The sequence below is a fragment of the Achroia grisella genome, unplaced genomic scaffold (assembly GCF_030625045.1).
Source record: "Achroia grisella isolate CSIRO2021 unplaced genomic scaffold, CSIRO_AGI_Agris_v1 utg1063, whole genome shotgun sequence".
Taxonomy (NCBI): Eukaryota; Metazoa; Arthropoda; class Insecta; order Lepidoptera; family Pyralidae; genus Achroia; species Achroia grisella.
This window is the reverse complement of record NW_026712567.1, coordinates 667,976-687,445: the sequence shown is the minus strand read 5'-3', so window position 1 is coordinate 687,445 and position 19,470 is coordinate 667,976. Positions and strand designations below refer to the sequence as shown.

General features: G+C 30.3%; 1 protein-coding gene across 3 annotated transcripts in view; it reads right to left on the bottom strand.

Annotated features, from left to right (window-relative positions):
- Positions 1 to 19,252, bottom strand: part of LOC131840991 (dopamine D2-like receptor) — a 60,107-nt gene extending 40,855 nt beyond the window's left edge. For 2 of the 3 annotated variants that reach the window (XM_059189219.1, XM_059189234.1), the window contains exon 1: positions 6,395 to 6,472. The gene's annotated coding sequence lies outside the window, so the exon portion shown is untranslated. Of the gene's footprint in view, positions 1 to 6,394; positions 6,473 to 19,180 lie in introns of those variants that run through there. The other variant, XM_059189227.1, reaches the window with a different exon arrangement.
- Between the last annotated feature and the right edge of the window lie 218 nt (positions 19,253 to 19,470).

The window sequence follows — 19,470 nt, the reverse complement described above, 5'->3', positions numbered from 1 at the left end:
AGTTACAGGAATCGAGTTCACTCCTTTTTACTATTGACAAATCTCCAAAAGGACTTCATGTCACCTTTTAAAGATGTCTCTACTGATGCTACAAAGTCCCTATAACAAGATTCGATTAAATATTTGCTCTTAGTTCTGTAATTAGCAAATTCATCATAGTCAAGAGGATTGCCATATTTCTTATAGCGCTTATGATATTTCAGTTTCATTTCAATATTATGTCGAAGTGCAGTACTAAACCATACTGGGTATTTATCGGTATTGTTTTTCGATAGAGGCGTATGTCTATTGATAATATCTTGTAATATTGTATAAAAATTACCTACGTCAAGGTCAATATTAGATGAAGATAGTATTGAGTCCCAGTTTACTTTCGACAATTTAGACTTAACATCATCAAATTTGCATTTATTAAAATTAAAGCGCTTACGAGAATATTCTTTTACGTATTTAACGTCCTGTGCAAAATCACAACAATTAATGTCACAAGCTATAGCAGGATGATGACTATCCAAACGACTAAGAGGATCTACACCATATACTTGAATTTCAACTGTGGACAACACGAGGTCAAGAAGGCGACCATTTGCATTTAGTATACTGTTAAATTGCTTGAGCTGACATAGAGACATGATCTCACACAGAAGCCGAGATTTATAATCACACGTTGAAGTAAAGTTCAAATGTAAACAGTTCGGAATCCCATGCCAACTTAAGCCAGGGGTATTATAGTCACCAATACAAACAAATTCGGCGTCATTGGAATTTAAAATTATATTTTGGCAATTTTCATAAAATCTTTCTAATAAATTAAAAGGCAGATCAGGTGGCAAATAACATAAACAAATATTAATTTTACGACCTTTTCCATTACTAGACAAAACTGTAATCCATAAATCTTCAATATCACTATCCCACGAGAAACGCCTAATAATGTCAATGCCCTTTTTTACTGCAATAGCAACACCACCACCTTCGTCTTTTCTTATGGAGGTAGTACAACGGTCGCGACGGTAAATGTTATATCGAGAATCAAATAATTCTGCATCGAAAACACTGCTATCCAGGTTAGTCTCAGTGAGACAGATTATGTCATAATTACAAGTAAGTGCGTTAAGGTATACATCTGTGATTTTAGAACGAATTCTGTTAACATTCTGATAATATAATAACATTTTCAAATAAAAAGGTGATCAAAAATTATACAGTAAAACAAGCTTAAATTAAAATATGAAGTTAAAATTAAAATTACAAGATTACAAGAAAGTGAATAATATACGTTGTTTATGGAGATAGTCTTTGCAATACTTCTTTGTTTTTAACATAAATACTTCCACACTTATCATCCTTGCGTAGGTACACTCTGCCATATTTGACCCAAACGTATTTATACTGTTCTTCTTTCGCAAACTTCCTAGCCATTGCAAACAACTGCTTACATTCTGGTGAGAGATGTTCTACGACATATATTTTTTTTGAGTCGCCTGACAGTGCCAGGTGGCGGGAGTTAAGAGTGTCCTTGGGATGTGCCTTATTAAATCTCTGAACGCTAGATATTAATGTATCTTTCATTCGTGGTGAGGCGAGGGTAACCAGGATATTCCTCGCACGCTTGGAGTTACTATCCATTTTAGCTACTCTGCGACAAGCGAGTACGCAGTGGTCTTCGATGGGAAAATTAACGGTCTCACATAACTTTTTGAATAATAAAGTCACGTTCTCATTTTTTGTTTCCGGTACCTCTTGTATCTCAGCATTGTAACTACGACTAGTTTTCTCCAGGGCTGATACACGATTTGTCAATTTAATAATCTCCCCTTGCATAAGTTCGCAGTCAGCCTCCAAAGTCTTGATAGTGATATCTTTTTGTTTTATTTGAGACTTCAAGATTTCATGTTCAGAGGTGAAAAGGTTAGTAGCAGTGTCAAGGTCATTTCTCATCTCTTGTACCACGGAGCCCATCTCCGCACGAACCATACCCGCAACATCATCCCTTAGCGCCAGACGAAAACTGTTCATAAATGATGTAAGCGACTCATTCAATTTTTTATCAAAAAGAGCACTAATTTTATCCATTGTCACACCATTACATCCAGGATGACAAGGAGCGACGTCCGCAGTGCCATAGGATAATGAGGTATTATCGTTCTGAATGTCGAATGACATATTAAATGAACTGTCGTTCCCTACTGGTATTTGGCGTTGTCGAACTGGAGTGTCAATATTATTCTTACGCCTATGGGACACGTTGCTACAGGATGGGCAAGTCCATGTTTCTTTATATGATTGAGTTAGTGTTTTATAGTGGTCATCCCCTATATTAAGACATTTGTTGTGGAAACATCCCTGGCAGTATCGACACTGTAGATAGAATTCAGTTGAAATAGCACTTAAGCATCCACGGCAACAAGGCATCTTCGAAGTCTCTTAGCGAATGTCGTTTGTTTACAAAAAGCTTCTCTTACTGTTCGCCGTAAGCCAAAGCAATAAATGCAATAAATAACGACGTGAGTATAAAGGATGATACAGGAAGCGCCCTCTCTTGTTAAAGTTAATTACTATTAATGCAAGCTTATGTCAACATGTGATGATGTTATGCTAGTGCACATAAAAGCAATGAACTGAAGAAGTGCAAGAGGAAATTGATAGATGTCGCCTGTGTATCGGAAGATGATGAAGCAAAATCGATATTCAAATGAATATTAATGTTTTCATATTTCAAATGCGATAATGAAATTAACACCACAAAATTACAGTTTGCACTACAGTTTTTGTCACATTCATAACTCAAAATTGTTAAGTATTCACTTTCTTGAAGAATGATTACGTTAATACATTACGAAGTCAATAGTCAAAGGTATTATAGACACAATCTTTAATAATAGCATATTATTTATTATCACTAATAGTTATAATAGTCACTAGCACTGATATATTCACTATAAATTAGTTCTTAATAATATTTACTAACTTTTTACTATTTATTTTTAATTAAACTCAGGAGCAAAGATTTATGTGTATATACTGAACGGCGCCCTCTAGCGAAAAAAAAAAAAAAATGATTAAAAGTTCACAGGAAGATGGAATTGATTTTCTAATATTTCTGAGCATAACTTATATTATACGAAGTTACACATTCCTATTACTAAATCTGTCAAGGAACAAACCACGATTGTCATAATGTCAGCCGGCACAGATGTCTGTAGGTATTCACATGAACAAAACAAATATATTATGTAAATTTTTACCCAACCCAACTCTGTTAATTATGGTCAGTTGCTTTATACCTTTTGTGCGTGTTTTAGTGGTCACAATGTCGGGTTAATTTAAAGTATAACATATGTTTGTAAAATATATTATACATAGAAGGATTTTTTAAATTGAATGACAATATTATATCAACTATTATATATGTAACTACCTACTTATATCAATACACCTGGATATAATATTGTGAATGCCTTTCTATATATGGTTTCATTGTATAATATTAATTTTATTTTGATATGTATTACGTATGATATGTATTATGAAATAAAGTTTTTACAATATTCAATCTAAACAGTGGTTACACCCTATTTCATTGATAGATATTCAATGTTGACGATATTAATTAAATGCATAAACCTTTATACTAATAAAGTTTTAAAACAAGAAAATTGATGTAATTGGAAAACTGCAACACATCAATGTTTTTCTAGATTCTAAATATAAATATTGTTTAACACTTATTTTGTAAGCAGTCTCTACCAATAACTACAACAACTAATTAATATGCAGTTTCAAAATATAGGAGACTAGGATTTTCTTTAAGTTCTAGAGATATTACGTGAAATACATATCTAAAATATACATTACATCACTATTATATAGTTGTAATAAAAATGTAAGTACACCGAACTGTAAATATACAACATTAAATTTTATATTTCGTTTGTTATTTAAAAATCCGCATTTCTATCATCAAGGAGAACGAGCGGCCATTGTACGGGAAGGTCGCGCAAATAAAATTGATTACCGCCGGAATCGTCCTAGTAATATAAAGTAAAAGTCAGCAAAACGATATTTTATTGACTTATGAAGCATTCGAATGATCCTCCAAACGTTCTTATTCTCATCAAAAGTATTTACGTTTTAACTGAAATGATCGCTCTAATATTGAAGTAGCCCTTCAAAATATTTTTATAGCTCCTCCGAAACTCAGTTTAAACTTCTGTAGGCTAGAGAATTTATAAAATAATCTGTTTCCGAAATTCTAAGTATTACTTATTTTAAATAATGTGTTACGAATGAGATAGTAAGTAGATATATTTTACTATTAACATCCGAATTACTAAACCAGTAGCTGTATTGTTTTTTTTCTTAAGAACTATTTCCTTTATTTGAAATAAAGTATATGCTGTATCAGGCGAAATAGGTTTTTTATGTGATTTGAATATCAAGACACTGACGGCCCGCCTGATGGTGAGTATTAACCAGAGCCTACATACTCGTATATAGACTATATGCTACTGTCATTACATATCAGGTGACACATAATATCACTCATGCATTGTCATACCAAATTAATATGTCATACCACTTATCCTGTGCTTTCATTGGCGAATTTTATCCTACAACCGAAACACTGGTTACAAAAAAGCTACTTGGCGGCTGGAGTGGGTGAAACTGAGTTATCCACGACGACTTTCTAGACTACATGTGATGTAATTATTATTATTAATATTAGGAGGTTTTAGTATACACGAATAAGGGGATTAAATATTGACACACATCCATAATTATAAATGACAGAAACGATTTCTGCATTCTGCATTAACAAAGGTAGACTAATTTGACTCAGCTAATTATAACATGGAATTCATCGAAAATATGAGTAGGTACAAACACTAATAATAAAGAAATTGATACTAAAAAGAACTGCAAGTCCCAAGGCTGTTTCCTAATTAGAATGGCAATCAAAGCGATGTTGTAACCGTTACCTATATATACGAGTACGCACTAAGGACATTAGGTTATTTTGCACACCTGTAATAACTTGGTGTACTGTTTGTTAATATCATACACAAAATATACATACATAACAATAAAAATGAATAATTTAAACTAACAGCACTTCTGTCAATGTGCTTTGGTTTACAAATATTCCATTTAATTCTTAGTTCGCTTGTGGTCATTAAAACTTATCAACAACAATTATTATGGATATAAATTTTCTATAGAGTACGACGTTGTATTATATTGCATAAACGGCAAACTTTCCCCGCGCAGAAATAGGTTGCAGATATTTAACATTGCAGATTATTTTTACGTCATCACTTTACAAGTATATAGCACGATGTTATTTCTACCAGAAGGATAGTTTTTTTTCTTTTTCTGTGATTACTCTTTTATAATCTGTTGCTTAAACATTTAAACAAGTTTCTTTTGTACCGGATTCGGTGGTCTAGTGGTTTAGCACACCGCCTAACTTCATGACACAAATATTTGTATTTATGAGTATGATTATTTTTATCGGTCTGGATATATATAATATATATTTACGAAAAAAAATTATCTATTTCTATCAGTTATCAAGCTATAACTAGAGACTAGATGGCGCTGTGTGAATTGTCCTGAGATTATTATATTCTTATTATTATTTTGTTGGTCTTTTTTTACTTAACTGTCAGCATATGATATTAGAATACAATGTCCAATAAAATACTAATAAATAATGATTATTGCAGAATAAACAGCTGAGCGGAATTTGACTAAAAAACCAATTACTTCAGGCTCGATTTGGTTTCGTGTGTAATATTTACATGGAGATGATCTCTGTGAAGCAGAGAGCATTTAGATAGGTTCCTACTTATTTAAACATTTGTAATTTACAGATATATACACTTCAAGCTTCGTACTCATTAGAAAGTATATTTGTGTTTATTTGTAGATATTTATACTTAGGTGCGTTGGTTGGTTAAGAGCTAAGATACGTGTTATATAACAGTTATTATCTAAAGTTAATTATAGAGTTAGACCTTGTACAAAGCCACCTGGATAGGTACATCTCTCTCATATCATTCAGCCGTCGAGCTCGTTTTATAAAATGTGTATTTGTGGAAAAATACAATTTTATAAAATACAAATTTATTTGTATAAAATAAGGCAGTGAATTACGAAGTATGAAAGAACGAATTCTTAGTCAATGCTTGAGTGGTACCACGAATGTCATATGATATACGTGGTGCTTTGCATGTATATAGGTGACAGTTACCACTTAAAATCAGGTGTATCATCTGTTTGTTAGCAGTTACAGTTATGTACAAAAAAAATGATTTGATAACAAGGTCATCGGTAAAATACAAAATCGTTTCAATGCCCTCCAACAATATGAGTTTCGTATAATACCCACCGCCAGTTTTCTCCTTCAGGCCAGACGGTGAGATTCCAAGTAACTCGATATAAAAATGCACTATATACTTAAAAATTTATCACTTTACCGATCAATAAAAAGATTAAGCACTTTCAATGTCTATTGCCACACTACAGTATCTGATTGATATTTACTTATGTATATATTTTACACTTTATTATGTACCTATGTACTCTTATGTATTGAATTATTATATTACAACTTCTATACAATGTACTCTTAAAGACAGTTGCTAGTACAAATGGACTAAAACTAGAGGCGTCAAGATACGTACGTTAGTTAATGTCTTGAATTGAATAGGGATGTAACATTCTGCACAAAAAGTAGACTATAGACAATCGATAAAATATCGAATAATTATGTTAACACAGTTATTGGTTAAGAATTAATCGTTATTTTTTAATTAACAATAAAATAACGAGGTTTGATTTGGCCTGCAAGTGTTTTTATTTTTTAGGTCGCTACGTATATTGTTTTTTTTAAACGAATTAATTTAATCGTCATGTAACTTAGTATTATTAAAATATATTTTTTTATTTAATAATAAACGAAATTTGCCATAGTTCACTTTTTCACATCCCTAGAATGGAATTGAATTAGCATCGCAGGACCCTCTGTTAATGGACGTTACGAATAGAAATTGATACGCTCAGAGCAGAAAGTTTTACTATAAGTACAACTCGATGTTTTAAATATGTAAATTAAATTGTTCTTCCTAATTTGTATTTTAAGCGCTAAATAACTATAATGGGCTGTTTAAAAGTAGTATTAAAGATGTTACCACGTTTTTTCGTATTATTGAGTTCCCAATATCCTCTCATTGCTACAATCGCCATGATCATGGGTAAACTATAGGTAGTAAGTAGGTGGTAAATTATAGGAAGACACATTCATCTACCGTCACACGTCTTTGTCGCTACAACCGAAACTCGCTTGATACTATCTCGACACACTACACTCGCTGTATCTTGAATACACTTCTCTGTAGAGCGGTTTAAGTTTAATTAGCTTTCTAACTTAAAAATAAATTATATGAATTTCTTTGCATATTTATTATTTATCTACACCTTTGTATGCTATAGGTTACTAGTAATCTATTTATTATTCAAGGATAATATGTTTCATTATTAAAATCTGTTATCAAACATATTTCACTTTTTTAGAATTACACCAATACTAAGTTTAATACAAATTAAATTAGGTATATTTATTACAGATTTTCCTTTAATATCTGATTATTTCGGAATAGTTCTCTTTAACAGAAAGTCATTGGAATATGATCCAGAGCTTTCTTTTATACCATTAATGTTATCTTTCCGAACCACTCTAATACAGTTTGCAGTTATCATTTACTTTTCTCTAGCATTTCATTTGTTATTACACCGAATAAAATGGAGCCGATAGCATAAGGCACTCCGACACTGCGGAAGGTCTTCCAATTCCTGCTTGACTTGCTTCCTTGCTTGTTTGAATGGAATATCGAATGGAGGGGATTCATTGTCTATGTTGTTATATCATTATGTGAAAATAAACGAGCTAAAAACGTAAAATTACAGGTAAAGAGGAATGACATCTTAGTAGTCCGGAATGGCAACGCATGAGTGGTATCACATGATAACGTGATGTGTATAGTGTAGTTCATGAATATAGGCCATTGTTACTATTTGCTATCAGGTAGGTCTGCAGCTTATTTCCTATTAAAAAAATAGAAATTCCGCCTCTACTTCTTTTTAAAATTCATATTATTACACCATAGACTTATTTCCTGTATACTGTACATACCATCTGCAGTGTATATACAACGAGTCTTGCTTGCTATTCTAAAAATCTAAAACCGCCTACATTTCTCTCTGAAATCTTATTGTTACGCCATAGACTTATCTCCGCAACTGTACACAACAATTGCGGTGCACATACGACGAGTCATGAATATAATTGAAGTGTCTATTGTCAGTTGTCTTGTCTCATACAGAGTTATAAACTTTACAGTTTACAATATAAAAAATATTGAATGTGTATTACATGATATTAAAAAAATAAAGGAACAAATTGGGAAAATTATTACAATCAATGATATGAATTATAAATACCTAAAATAGAAGAAATGTGTGTATTAATAATTCTTTTATTCTCATAAAATATCATACATGTATTAAATTTAATTCTAGAACTAAAATATTGAGGAATTGTACGTATATTCGGTATCAGTACATTTGAGTAGAGTTCCAATTAAGTAGAGACCATATGCTTAGATTAAGACAGCTATCAGTAAAATGTAATAAATGCGATGTATACCGACAACATACGATATACATTTTCTAATGGCTGCACAAAAGTCAATATACCCATTACAGGAGGTAAGTAAGTGTATTACATATTATAGTAAGTATTTTAGTAGGTATATATTTATCTATGTATGTTAGGTAATATTACGGGTTTGACCTTTCCCACTACTGTCAATTAAACGTATTCTGTTCTTATCTAATGGTTAGCTGGTAGAGAATGCCATATGGCACTAAGCTCGCCAAATTGTACAATTTTATAAATGCAATAAAAGAATAAAAAAATATAATAATAATAATAATAATAATAATATATTTTATTGACACCAATTTAAGTAGTTACAGTTATTCTCCTTATAAACTATTACATTTTTGTTAAATACGCATCATACATATAATTTACCAGTAGCATCTATTAGATACTAGGCCGAGCCTGTATCATAGATACTACCTTCTTCCAGCGACAAATAGGTAAAAATTAAAATGTTGCAATTGCGTGGGTAGATTTACATTTCAACTTGTACAAAATATGAATGAAGTGCATTGGCATCAATCCATTCGCAGCTCGTAAACAGGTTTACAAGTGACTCAGCGCGACCACAATAACCATGAACATAAACAATATAATAACGTTAGTTAACAAACTAAAATAATATAGTTTTAATTTTATCTTTTTATATCTTAATGTACGCTTAATCTTAAATTTGTTTATAATAACAGTATATCGTAGATGTATATAAATATATATATTGCTTGTTTAAGGTGTATATTTTTAATGTTACATTTTCATACTATTTAATAAAGAGATGTATATATAATAGTGTGTATAGTGTTTACGTGTGTGTGTATGTGTATGAGTGTGTGTGATGTTTGTGTATGTGTGCGGTTGTATGTGTATGTACTCATGTCATTTTACTGCTACAAGAAGCTTTTCAATGTCATTGTAATTTAATGATTTTAGCCATATTGTTAGAATTTCTTTACATTTTAAGTAATTGAGGTGATATATATCGATAATTTTATTAATTTTATTATAAAGCATAGGACCGAGGTACATTTGAAATTTATTAATAAAATAGCTTTTGAAGGGAATTCTTTGGCAAACATCTTTTCTACGAAGTTTCATCAGATCCATGCTAAATGGAGTTTTTAGGTGTTGGGACAACACTGTATCTCTTACAAACATTTGTCTAATGGTTAGCACATCAGTATCTGCATATAATTCTATAGTAGGATATCGAAAAGGTTTGAAGGTCATTACTTTTAGTATTGCTCTCTGTGCTCGCTCTATTTTTAATAAATGGGTTTTTCGTGCTCCACCCCAAGTAGTTATACAGTAACTTAATATTGACTGGACCAATGCAAAATAAACTTTTTTAATTAATTTAGAATCTGCTATATGTCGTAATGTTTTAAAAATATAAATAAGTCGTCGTGTTCGTGATGATAGCAGGTCAATATGAGGTTTCCACGTTAGGGTTTTGTCGAGTATAACTCCCAGGTATTTAATGGTGTCTGTTTTACATATGTAAACACAGTCACAGCTGTCGTTATTTGCGGCCGTAATATCATTGAAGCATTTATGTATTTTTATGTGAAAATTTTGTTCTGTGGGAACTAGTCTTTTTGTAATGCCAAAAGTAACATATTTTGTTTTAGCGATGTTTAATGTTAAAAGATTATTGTGTAACCATTGAGCCACTATTTGAAGTCCTTTTTCAGTTAGAATTCTCGTCTCCTCCCATGTCTTCCAATAAAAAATTAAAGCAGTATCATCAGCATAAGTAAAGACTTTACAAATTTGAATTAATAAGTTACAGAGATCATTGACATAAAGTAAGAAAAGGGTAGGACCGAGGACACTACCTTGTGGTACTCCATGGGATATATCAGCTTTATATACAGCATCATTATGATTCAACATACACTTAAAATAATTGAAGTATTTAATATACGTTACTATTAAACAGTTTAATGTATTCGACCTTTCTATGATTTCTACAGTTTATTTACACAAAGATGTATAAAATAGAGTTGCTGAGTAGACTTAATTTCCCCACTGTACATATACAGCGGTGCTAAGGTCATGAATAATTGAAGTTTGCCAGAAATTATGCTTGTTGAATATACTTTTCTTTGAGACATTCATTTTAATACAAGTTTAATGAATATATGAATATAATTTTATTTATTTCTTATAAATGTGAATTTTAAGGCAAATGTGCTCAATATTATTCCTAGCCGTCTGTTACGTTTTCTTTTGTATGAAAGTTAATTATTTGTTTATATTTTATACTAATTACTAACTGATCCACAGAACTTCATCTGCATCACATTTACTCCACATCTATCATTAACTATTTCTCAATTTACACAATTGTGTGGTAGTGGTATAGTAAAGGTTTTATTTAGGTCGTTGCCTTAAATTACTAAACAATAAAATAACTAACCTGTAATTCAGTAATTTTTACACAAACATTAAAACATTTAAATGACTTAATAAACTTTTACTTTAATAATAGGAGTAGAATAAAAACTTTGTCGATATAAAAGTGTACGTACAGTAGAGTACATGGTTTCTATTTTCAATGTCTGTAATATAGAGATGGTGAAGAAGTATTGGAAAAGTTTCGGTTGTCTGATCGAAAGCTTGTCGATCATACATAGTTTGTAATTCATACTAGTATAGCGACATCTATACATAGTAGTAATGTTATCGAAGGCAGGCCTGCTAAGTATTTTTTTACAATTACTGTACTTTGAAATTTTGTTTCTGTGTTTCAACAAAAAGATTTAAGAAGTATATATTTTTAGAAAATACACAGATAGTAGGTACTTACATATCTCTAGAAAATTTCTTTAATTCCTTGAAAAATTTGTAATATATTAGTAATCTAAGTTAGTTCATAAAATATTAGCCATATGCGAATGAAAGTCCCATCTAAATAGGTTCAGCCATTATAGAGAGTAGCAAGAACAAACAGAAAGACATTAATGATATTTAGATTTTTTTTTATTGTATTTGCATGCATTTAGTTCGAAGTTATAAATGGGAAATTGCAAGCAATAAACATTAGAATAATTCATTAAAATGTATCACAGTTAGCATAAGTATGATTTAATAAAGGAACAAGTTTGTTATGAATAAATTGCTTTTGTAACGTCAAGGCAAGTAGACGATTTATGAGTAGTGACAACACCATTAATTTTCATATAAATTGTGATAGATACTTCTGTCGGCAGTCACTACCTGTATCTGTGATTGGAAGATCGTTTCCGATTAACATACAGACTTTACGTTTTACCATAAGATCGAATCGGCACACATGTAAATGGATTTAGAATAGAATTGTTGAATTCAGAAGCGAATTTGTGTAACCATTCTACAAGTAAGCGTCTACAAGAGTTTGCGAATATCATTCAGCGTTTTCGTAGGGTATATATTCACTTTACTCTGATATTAAAAAAAAATATTGTAAACGATTCAATACATTTTGTTACTTATTTACGTTAATGCTCTCGTTAAACTCTGAAGTGGTTGTAATTTTAGACATGCATAGCCTCCCTAATACTATTCCTAAGATTATTATATGTCCTGCAGGTTCCGCACCGGGGCGGGGTGCGGATCCTTATATGCTTCATCATGCACGATTCCTGAGAGCACTCCGTCTGCTTAATGAGATATCTCTATTTTTTTCCTGTTATTGTTATTTATAGTTCCTGTTTTCTATTTTTTGTCTCTATTATTATTATGATCATCATAATTATGAGTATTAATATATATTATATATAAAAGTGCTTGTATTAAAAAAATTGTATTAAGTTTATTTGAATAAAGGTTATTTCTATTTCTATTTCTTATGAGATAATCAGGGACAAGTGGGCAGGTAAATATGGACTAAAAAAAAATGGTCTTGAAAAAAAAAAACTCATTGATATAATCAATAATCATAAGTTATAATATGACCAAAGAATCTAAATATTAGAGAAAACTTAATATAATCTATATCTCTTAATAATACATAATCTATACAAATAAATAAATTAGAACTGTTCGTTTGTAATTTCAAATAAACTGCCGTTTTTCTAAATGCCTATAAAAGTATATTCTGGTATAAAAAAAAATGTCTATCTGTTTGTTCTTGCTAATCTATAAAATGGCGGGACTGCCTTTGGCGAGAACTTTGACTCGCAGATAGCTGATGTTAAACTTAGCCTATTGTTTAGAAAACTGTTAGAAATTCTATTTATTTTAATAAAAATAAAGTCCAATTCCACGCTGCCGAATGCGCAATTAGTTAAGTAGAATTAACAGTTATCTAATATTCACTAATGGTCACGTTAATTATTATAATAATAATAACAACATTTGCATAAGTTTCACACAAAAAAAAAAATGAATATTAACTTTAATAATTACCAAACCCTAACCCAAAAAAAAACCAAAACTACACCCAAAAAAACGTATAATTCGAAATCTTTGATTTTGTTGGGTATCTTTTATTCTGGTAAAATGTCGTTTCTCATCCGCTATATTTATTGTATTGTGCATCAGGTACCGATCCTATGTCAGTTAGGCTGTCAGGACCAATCGAACGATATCAATTATTAAAATCCATCCAGCCCTTCGGACGATATGAGGTACTAAAGAAAAGGATAAATATATATATAGTATGTATACTTGAACCCTAAAAGCATTTCTCGTCTCGAGATAGTGCAAGAAAGCGAGCGGAATATTTAGTCTCCAAATTTCAATCCTGACGTTTCATTTACAATTTAATTAAGACTCAGTCAAAATTATAATCTGTTGGGAGATTTAATGAGGATTCGTAGATTTTTCGCTAAAGTCCTCCTCGATCAATTTCAGATTTAAATTTATTTGAAAGTAGACTAATAAAAGCTTTCGGATGAAATTAAAGAGTCTCTCAAATATAATTATTTCATTCAAACTGATTGATTGATCAACTTTCTTAAAATCTTGATGAAATATAATATTTATTTCAATTTACAGAGATAACTTGTATGGAGGATCTGTAATATTGAAAAATATAATTAGATATGTATGTATAAAAATAAATAATTCCTTATTGTTTAAATGTGTTTAAATAAATAAGTATAGGAAAGTCGTTAAAAATACGTAAGAGAAGAGAGAGTTATCGATATTTGCACTACATTTGCATGACGTTTTCATTTCAATTTAATTCAAACAAATTGCGTGCGTGAAAAACTGTCAGTAAATTTACTGTACTACAGGTAAAATTTAACTTAGGTAATTACCATTTTATTCTAGTACTACCTCCCATAGGCATAAAAATAAAGCTTAAACTCAGTCATTACCATACTATTAGGAATAATTAGTTTTTTTTACAAGTTCTATCTCCTACTCATTTTTCAAACACTCTAGCTAATTAAGTTTAAGTATTGCTCTTCGGAGAAATTTAAGGACTTCGCATTGTTTTTGAAAAAATTTGCCAGTTCTAATATGAAATTAGACGTTGACAATAAATCGCAGTAATTATATTTATAATAAAATAGTAAAAGAGCTTTGTCTGCATATTAAAATTATTTTCAAAGTAAAATTATTATACCAATAAAAAAAATAAGATATCGGTTCATTAGTAAAACAATTGTAACCTATTGTTATCTCTATACCACACGTAATGTACTAGAACAGCTCATAAAATAAGATAGGTGCATAACTGTATATCCAACTGAGTTCGGACACATGATTTGGCTGACAAATGCCAATTAGGATTTCATAATGAAGTTTTTTTAAAGTAAAACTCATAAAATCCTAATTGTATTGTACTACATATAGAAACTAGTTTTTTATATACTTTTGTGAAGTAGTATGTTAAGTATAGTTTACTGAACAGGCTTAAATATTTTAGTATTTCAATTGTACTAGAGTGTCAATGCTTATAATGCCGGGGTGGACACTGGACCGTATCGGGTCAGAACAGGCAAAATTCTTGCATGCCTGTTATTTCTGATAATAGCCCAGAGCTGTGTGTACTCGGAGACTACGTCTGTATAACAACACCATCTAGTTATTTCTTATAATTAGTTAATTAATTATTGCTAATGTAGGTAGGCATTAATATGATAATTCTATTAGAGTATCATAAAAGTTTATTATTTATTTATATACGTTAGGGACTTATACATCTTGAGGCATTTTTCCCAATCAACCATAGAGCAAACAGAGACTCATGTGGCGCTGCATTTTTAAAGTTAACTATTGAAGTGACAATCATTTATGTTCATTTGAATAATGATTATCTTTTCCATTTTAGAATGTTACACCCGATTTACTATTTGATGTAAATTTATTTCATGTTGGTCAGATAGCTTTCACCCCATCTATCTCTATCTAAGATCTTAGCGTATATTATTGTTATTAATAAAACTAGAGAACTATATGAATATATAAAACTTATATTTACAAGTAACAACTACTTAGTAAATGTCTATGAAAAAGTACCTGACCAATATTATGAATTAGGTGTAAATGATGATAGAAATTATTTTGCTACCATGAAATATTACTTTTTAATTTTGATATTCTGTGGTACAATGTAAATTATGTACTACGTATATATATTACTAATATTATATATTAATTAGTATTGTTGACGTGACATACATAAGTTAAATCTAATAAACGATTCAGCTTGAAAATAATTATATCAATAGGATATTATTGATTATTGCTTTTTAACGCCTTTTAGGTTATTCAGAGTTTTAGGGCATACAATTTACATGTGACGTCATACTAGATTTATCGTACAAATAAGGTCACAGGAAACAACAGCTGTTAATACTTATTGTAAAGGATGTTTTACTAAACATTCCAATTTGCCTACAAAAGCCGATTACTTTGACTAGCTAAGCGAGAGTTCATAATTAATTAACTACTCTCTTTGTCTCTATATTTACATCTACTTAATACAGTTTAGTCTACGTTTTTCACTGATTATAAATCAAGATAACAATTTTTCTTGAATATTTAGGCTGCTATATATTTCTATAATAAAAAAATCTATTTATAATTAGATATTTCTGTAATGTTTCATCACAAAAAGAGTTTAGTACCTGAGTCCATCATCCTGCACGAAAGAGGATAAAAATAAAAATGCACTAAAATTAATGAAACGATCAATTTGTGGAATAAAAATATGGGTCAATAAAAGAATTAGAATTTAAAGAAATTTTAGAAGCAAATAATTAGAGAATTACAGCGAAGAAATGAATATTATAGTTAAGTAAAATAAATATTGGAAAAGTTATTGGAGTAGAACAATTGAGATATTCTATAATTCTATAAAATTGCTTTGGATCCAACTGTTTTTACCTATAGATTTCCTCCTTATTATCCATCTTTATTGCGGTGGGTTCTTAGAATATTATCGAATAGAATTCTCGGTGGTTCAAGTTAACTTATACTTTGTTACAAAGGGTACTTTTTGTAATGGAAAATATTTATAATGAGAATATGCAGGATGTTATTATGTAAAACGTTGCTGAGACATATTTCTCTTGAGTTTAAATCTGAAAAATGCCATGCCTATTTGAAATATTAAAATGTCATTGCTTGCTCTTATCTTATATTTCAGTACCATATCTTAAACTACAAACTAAAACAAGGCTAATAAAGCTTCAAGTTGTGGAAGAAATAGGTGAGACAAATTCAAACTTTGTATATACATAGTGTTCCTCGTTAAAATAACGAAATAGGTATATTCCTACGCTTTAAACTAGACTTAAGAATATGTAGTCTAGATTAAACATACCTAACCAATGTCAACTATTGGGATAGACACCCTAGTACGTTCCACATAAAGTAAACAGTACTAGTCTATTCGGTACACAACCACTAGTCTATCTGGATCTGAATAAGATATTTGATGTATATCTTTGAGCGGTGTCTACAAGTAAGTAAATGTCAAAAGGAATTTACCTATAAAATATTAACTCTCTACCACTATTGAAATAACTTCTGTTTCTAAAACCACCGAAAATCCCATATATATTTATTTATGCTAAAAGTATCTATAACGATTATATTGTCGCTCATATATCGTAGTGGGCACAAAAGTACTGAACGTCGCGTCGGACATTTGAAGTACTATAGTTAAGTTCCAATTTCCGCCATTCCGTATACACTATTCCATTAATTTTGATTATTATTCTTATGTAATCAATAGACAGACAGCATCAATAAACACAAAATGGAAATAAAATTGATTTTCGTTACTTGGTGCGGTTGGTGTCGTGAGTAAAACTTGATTCCGTATAATGTTGTTTTGGTACACAGTATAAAATCAGAGGAAAGCTTCTCTTCACGTCGTAGCTTCGTAAAGTGGCAGTGTGTCTGATCTGGTTTGGGCACGGCTCTCGAATGCAACGACTGAGCGAGGAAATATGAACGTCTTTATTCCTATGAAAATGTAGCAAACATTTCTCTATATTTCTATTTCCGAGGAGAATGTTTGAATCGAAGACGACACTAGTAATATACTTCGATGACCTGCTTATTTCTAGTTATTCTAGCAGTAACTAAGCAATCCTGTAAATATAATGAAATTAAACATTTTTTGACTAATATCTAAATTTTGAAAGCAAATTTTTGACACCTACAGGATAAATTTGAAATAAACAGGTGTTAAAAATATATTTTAACATTAGATGTCTATGGAAACCTATCTAATAACGTTGTTATGGAATAAGTAAGGGCACTTCCTGTGCTTGATACAAAAAAAAAATATAAATGTAAAAATACAAATTAAATTTATATTACCTTCATTTTTAATTTAGATATAACCTTGAATCTTTTAACTGTTTGAATTATATGAGGATCAACCCTATTAACAATGGAAGGCAAGGCTGCCAAATCGCTAGACGACCAACGTTAACTGGATTGTTACGTGTTTCTATATTAATTTCGCCAATTAATTGATACGTCATGACATATCTCCGTAAATATCACTTGATTTAGTACCCTATTAAGAGAACAGCTGGTGCTCTCAACATTTTTTGTTAGCGAAGAAGAAAACGAATGTTCCATCATTCATCAATCTTTGCTTATAACAGCTAATGTGCGGAATTAGTAGGGTATGCCGGCGCTATATAGAACAAGTTTTATTCTAACAGTGATATATTCCGACAAAAATATAAAATATACTTAATCCTTGTATGGGAAAGCCTACTATTACAATTTTTGAATGCACTTAATTAACGTTTACATTCCTATTCCTAAAATAAATGTCACATATGATACATAACGACTATTATACAGCCTTTTATTACCAAAAACAAAAAAAATCAGTATATTCGATTTGGTTGGTTTAAATTATTAATGATTTTCTTTAAAGTAATGGAATCATACCTCTATTACCACTTACCATGAGTTGGGCTGTCAGCATGATTCCTATTCTAGATATATTATAATAATAAAATATAAATAAATAAACACGCTGTGTGTACCTATTGCAAGTCGGTTTATTAATTTTATGTTTTGACTCTTCTCCTGCATTAGTAGTATAAAGGGAATAGAAGCTTACCAAATCGTTGTTTCAGTAAGAAAATTATATTATTGTTATGCTCAGTGGAAATGTTCCTTGCGACTATTATGTACGGAATGCTGCAGAGACTCGTTAGCAGTGAAAGCTATTTCGTGCGGTTCATTGCTTCTTGTTTACTATGCTCGTTTATTATTTGTGTACAGGTTTTAAAAACAATCCGATCTGTTCTACTTGGTAGATTTTAAATTAAATTTGAAAACAAATTCTAATTGTCAAAATCTTTACTCGTACTTTAATCTTTAATCATACTTTTTACTTCGTAGTAATAGGTACAAAATAAATAGGACGTATTGCCAAAACTATAAAACAATACGACTAAAACTAAACTACTTAATTAAAATCGAGAAAAAAATTATCTTGTAAAGTTCAAACATCTGAAAAAGCCTTAATAAATTATAACTAAAACAATCTTGTTGATGTCATATATTAATAAAAATGCATAAGATCAGTTTGTCCATTGTGAGCTTTGATGTCACAGATACACAGTTACTTATTGCTAGTATGAATTGCTATTAGCCTTATTGTGAAACCTTCTTAAACTGTATACTAATACGCAACACCCATTCAGATACTTATCGGCTGTACCACAAGACTAGGGTTTTACCCGCATGAATTTTATATACCCTGTCTAGAGAGGTCTGTTTTGCGTAAATAAATGTTTTGTATACGTAGCACTAAAAGTGTGTGCAAATTTTATGAGAATCGATCAAATTGTCGATTGATGCCCTTTTTTCCCACTAAATGAATATGAAGAAGTTTATTTAAAAAATAAACTTCTAGAAAATAGAATGTCGCTTCCTTTTAAGAATCAGGTAAAAATTATTTACCGATTTGAGGTAGGTAATGTTTAAAGGTATTTTATGTTGTGAATAAAGCCTACATAAAACTGATTTTCTTACCTTAACATAATGACTCTTTCTTCAGATGCAAAGGCGATATGTCGAGGGTTTCATTTTCTGAATATTTTTTTTACTGAAACAAAAAAAAATAATTTTATTTTATTGTAAAGATATATAATATAACATTTTTATATATTCTCAGTTTAACATAACCTTAGTATTGCAAATATAGCTTATTATTATCACAGATAACATAATATTACATACTATTATGTAACCTACTATTACTTAAGATTGTTTTTTATAATAATATAACTTTTTATTGATACTAGAATTTTTTTTACAAAAAT